The sequence below is a fragment of the Anabrus simplex genome, chromosome 1 (assembly GCF_040414725.1).
Source record: "Anabrus simplex isolate iqAnaSimp1 chromosome 1, ASM4041472v1, whole genome shotgun sequence".
Taxonomy (NCBI): Eukaryota; Metazoa; Arthropoda; class Insecta; order Orthoptera; family Tettigoniidae; genus Anabrus; species Anabrus simplex.
This window is the reverse complement of record NC_090265.1, coordinates 879,891,958-879,897,980: the sequence shown is the minus strand read 5'-3', so window position 1 is coordinate 879,897,980 and position 6,023 is coordinate 879,891,958.

Below are 6,023 nucleotides of genomic sequence, written 5' to 3'. Positions count from 1 at the left end.
TTCAGCTGTTTTCTGTTTAAGATTATGCACTTCGGATGGTTGAAAAATATATACGGATTGAAATTAATTAGATAGTCGGTATAGAAGATGAGTTATTATTTGGATATAATGTAGCGCTCTGACGAAGAAGACGCGCAAAAAATTATTTCAGTTTTCTTATTTGTAGGTTACCACGTTTACATTTATTGCCGCAACTCTGAGATAGCGCTTTCGTCGCAAAGTCTCCAGCTGAATTCAAGCAGTGCCAGAATGTCGGAGACTTGCCTGCAGACTTTTTGTCGGGAGACTTATCGGCCATACACACCTACTTATTCTCTTTGATACACACAGTGACATGTCTGAAGAGACTGGTTTGCACAGACTTACCTCTTTTCTCTTATATGATCCTTGCCTCCGACTAAGTCTGCGCGTGTATGGGGCCCTTAAGCATCCAGAAGAAGAATAAGACCATTCAACTGAAGCAGATCGCTGATAGTGTTCGCTGTTCTTGCCTGGTGCTGAACTGTTCGGAGTGTGTGAAGCGACTACGTCCTGTCACTGGCTACCTATAGATAAGTAATAGAGTGCATAGTTTTAAGGGATGTCTCTAGATAGTGGAGGTGGTGGTTTGGGTAGGCCTCCAGATTCGATTCCGGTATCGAAAGAAAACCTAATACTGGAACAAGTTTCTTTAGAAGGGATGATTGTGGATAAAGATATACCTAATCAAGAAGTTATGGATAGAGACAGAGTTACAACTCCTAACACTAATAATAATTCAGTGTCTCACAATGATAAACCCAACACTTATTCAGACATGCACATAGGGCCGTATATTGTCTATGTCGAATCGGATGATCCTGAAAAAAAATAGGATACCTACACCCGATGGCTTTAGGCAGACTTTTTTATGAACGGCAGATTCCCAACATCAAAGCCATTCATAAAAAGGGCAGAAATCGAATTCAAATTACTTTTAGCACTCGAAAGGATGCCAATCATTTTCTTTCCAACCCGATTCTTGAAGAGAAACGCTTGAAGGCATTTGTACCTTCCTCAAATATCCACAGAGTTGGTCTGGTGCGGGGGGTAGATACAACTATATCAGAGACTGAACTATTAAAGTACATTGATTCACCATACCCAGTGATCAAGGTTCAAAAAATGAATCGCAGATCGTCCAAAGAGGGTAAGACCGAATACATCCCTACCGGTACGGTAAAGGTCATCTTTCAATCTCTACAACTACCAAAGACCGTTTCCATCTTTAATGTCATTCTGGAAGTCCAAGCATTCATTTTTGCACCCCTCATTTGTCGTAAATGCCAACGATATGGCCATCCATCGACAAATTGCAGAGCTAGGGAACCTCGCTGCGGGAAATGTGCATTAACTCATAACACCCAGGAGTGTACACAGACATTGGTGAAATGCATCCATTGTGACGGAAATCATCCGGCAGGGGATGAAAGGTGTACCGAACATCAGAGACAGAAGGAAATTAAACGGATCATGAGTGTTGAGAATAAGTCCTTCTTGGAAGTAAACAATTATTTTGCTCCTTTGGAACAGGATTTTATTCCTTTAACATTACCGCAACATTTCCCCTCGTTGGTACCTTCTTCTAGTACGTCTGACCCATTAACCCCTCGTAAAAGGAAGTTTTCTGCTATTGTAACTAGCCCACCCCGAAAACCATGTAGACCAGGTTTCGATAGAAGTAACTACATGAATTTGATAAGGGACCCTTCACGAGACCAACAATCGATTCCGGCAATCAGATCTCAGTTACTTTCTAACTCTGGGAATGTACCCCAAATTCATAGTTCTACTAGTACAGACCAAGTCCGTTCTGGGAACTGTGTTCCTGAGGCTTCTGTCTCTAAGAAGGGTGAATCTTCTAATGTACGCATTCAGTCTGAGGGGAAATTTAAAGAATTATCGAAAAAATTTGACTTCATAATGAATCAAATGGGACAAGATGTTCAGTGGCGTCATTTACTTAAAGTTTTACTCGATGAAGTTATTACTCTATTAACACATCATTAAAAATGAGAATTTTGCAGTGGAACTGTCGGAGTATTTTAAACAAGAAACACGAGTTAATTCAGATTATACAAGTTTTTGATCCACAAATCGTTATCCTTAGTGAAACATGGCTCAAACGAAACTATCACTTCCGAGTCACTGGTTTCAATGTCATACGTTTAGATGGTTATGTTGCGCATGGTGTGTGTATCCTTATTAAAAATAGTATCGATTTCCAAGTCAGAGAGATCAAATACGACATTCCCAATGTTCAAACAATCGCAATTACTATCAATAATTTAACCGTAGTTTCCTTATATTGTCCTCCTAAAATTAGACCGACATATGACCAATGGAAGAATTTCTTCGCACAATTCCACACGTCCACTATTATTGGGGGCGATTACAATGCCCATAATCCAATTTGGGGAAGTGTTTCTTGCTGCAAAAAAGGCCGGGATATCGAGAACATCATAAATAAATCCCCTCTTACAATTTTGAATGATGGATCACCAACAAGGATCACTGCGCCCAATACTAATCCCAGTGCTGTCGATCTGACTATTGCAACTATTGATTTGGCTCATAAGCTTTTGTGGCAAACAGGGAATGATACCCACCAAAGTGATCATTTTCCTATTTTTATTACTATCACATCAACCGAGCTCCGAAAGCCACAAAAAATTCCGAAGAGTGTACGACAAATGAAACATATGGATACTTCCTTATTTCAAAGGTATATTCAGGATAACTTGTCCCTTGTCGATAACGAAGGGAATAATGATCAATACCAGACATTACTAAATATTATAACGCTGTATTTAGACACGTACCATCCACCTGAAATGAAATACTCGTCTCAATATTCCCCACACGTTCGATGGTGGGATGAAGAATGTTCGGCATGTGTACAGCGTCGAAAAAATGCTTTAAGGAAATTCCGGCATGACGGGACAATGGCGTCTTATCTTCAATACAAGAAAATAGCCGCCCAGATCCAAAAATTATTCAATGAGAAACGCCGATTGGCTTGGAAAATGTTCACAACTTCATTAAATAGGCAAACTCCTCTTCAAGACGTCTGGTCTGCAATTCGAAATTTATGCAACTCCAACCGCAATAATCCACCCCATAACGACTGGGATAGTACGACTCTCCTTCAATTTTATCAAACTCTAACTCCTGATTATGTCGTACCTCAGCTCCAATATCCGCTAACTGGTATTACGCATAAATTTCAAACCTTGCTGCGACCTATCATCCCATCGGAATTCGATGTTGCTTTATATCATACGAAAACCACTTCCCCAGGAATGGATTATATATCCTATCATATGCTTAAAAGTTTACCCCCACAAGCTAAGAATATCCTCCTTCACAAATTTGAATATATCTTGGAATCTGGTACTATACCTATGGAGTGGAACTATTTCGTATTAGTACCTATCAAGGAACCTGGTAAACCGAAATATGATCCAACTAGTTACAGAGGAATTTGTCTAAGTTCTTGTATTCGGAAACTGTTTCAAAAGATCTTACTCAACAGAATAATGTGGGCTCTAGAATATTATGAATTACTACCGAAGTACTAGTTTGCATTCCTCAAAGACCGCAGCACGACAGATGCTTTGAATATCTTATTAGTCGATATATTGTTAGCAAAATCCAGAAAACAACACGTTATGGCTGCCTTTTTAGATATTAAAGGTGCTTATGACAATGTTCATATTCCCATCCTACTCCAGAAACTAAGTACTATGGATTTTCCTTCCACGTTGCTTAATATCTTAGGACAATTATATACGTATCGACGCGTAAGTCTCCCTCAAATCGCTCATCAAAGCAATTGCCGCTCTGTATCCGTTGGGCTTCCACAAGGGGACATTTTAAGTCCGATTATGTATATGTTGTATACTGCGGATCTTGAAAAGGAAATTGTAAAAACGGCTCGGATACTGCAATATGCCGATGATATAGTAATCTACTGCACTCAAAATACCATAGAAGAATGTCGTCTTACTCTAGAGAAGACTTTAGAATTCCTGCAGACGTGGATGATACAAAATGGTTTAGAGATAGCACCGGCAAAAAGTTCAATTCTCATATTTACCCACAAACGTATATATGATAAGTCTCCCATTAGATGCGGTGAACAGGAAATCTCCGTCAAAGAAACCGTTAAGTATCTAGGGGTAACGATTGATAATAAACTATTGTGGAAAAATCATATTACAGAGATCTGTCGCAAAACGGAACAAAAGCTACATGTATTAAGATCCTTAACGAACAGAACCTGGGGAGCTGACCCAGCTACCCTGTTAACTGTATATAAAAACATTATCAGGTCTGTTTTTGACTATGGTAGTCAGTTTATAGATATGGCTTCGTTGGATCAAAAACAGCGATTAGACAAAATACAGTACAAAGCTGCTCGACTGATTACAGGTTCAATGAATTCGACTCCTACAAATGCTTTACTAGCTGAAATTACCGAACCACCGTTACATTTACGACGCAAACATGTCGCTACTAAATATCTTCTCAAGAAAATGGCCCGATATCATCATCCGATTCTTCCCAAGCTGCAGTTATTATCTGAATATTTTGGAAATGGACCTGTAGTACAACACAAATATCCGGCACTCCTGTGGGCTTATGTTCAGTTTATATATTTACGACCTCAGGTTGTTCAAACAAGAACGCACCCTAAGTACTCTATCATGTTTCCTGCGACTATACAGTTACCTAATATCATCCGTACAAAATTCGATGATTCCAGTATCTCCGAGAATTTAAACAGACTGATAGCAACTAAGTCATTCAAAATTATTATAGATCAATATAATCAATACATTCCATTTTATACTGACGGATCAAAACATCAAGACACATCCGACGTAGGAGCTGCTTTTTATTCCCCTCTGCTGCAATTATCTAAACAATTAATCTTACCCCAATACGCATCCATCTACACAGCTGAAATATTTGCAGTTCGTCAAGTGTTACTATATATTAAACATTCTACGATCCAAAAGGCCCTCATCTGTACAGATTCTCTCAGTGTTCTTCAAGCATTAGAAAATCCTACAAAGGCGGACAATTGGTATATAGAAAATCTACGACAACTCTTGTATGATCTAACTATACTAAATCGTTCCGTATTATTTACATGGGTGCCAGGACATTCTGGCATAACAGGCAATGACATGGCCGATAAACTGGCCAATGAGGCAGCTGATGGACGAGGACTACGCTACCATATTGCACTCCCACACAATGATGTATGGACAATTTGTCAGAAATTTCTCCGAGAAAAGTGGAACGAACATTGGCGTCAATCTGCACAATTTAAAGGTACACATTTCTACAATATTCAAAATAACATTGCTATTAAACCATGGTTCGCAAAAGGCAAGTACACTCGACGTCATATCACTACTCTAGTCAGACTTCGCTTGAATCATGCCTGTACACCGGAACATCTGTATCGTTTAAAGATTAAGGAAAACAACTTGTGTAATTGTGGTCACTATGTCGGCACTATAAATCATATTTTGTTTCAATGTGAGAAATATCCCCGACAGCAACAACATCTCATTTCCACTTTACTATCACTCGGATTTCAACTTCCTCTCACTATTTCTTGTTTAGTATACCATCCGACAGTTCGCTTAGCTGAGTTACTGACTAACTTTTTTCACGCATGTAATATCCTGCTTTAATCTGTACGATCCTGCCTCCCTTATTTGTGATCTGGTCATGTATGTCTATAGTAGTAAATCGCCGTGATAGATCACACTGGCGTGAAGATGTAGAACCCTGTGTCCCCGTGCTAAATCCCTGCAACCTAACACATGTCAACTTGTTCTGTTGTACATATCTGTAGTATTAGACGCCTCAACTATTCCTCATGTCTCTTTCCTACACAACCTCTCTCAATACACTAGTGTGTTCTTCCGTTTCCCACTACCCTCAAATCTATCCCTTTTTGTAACAGACACTTTGATTGTTGAAGT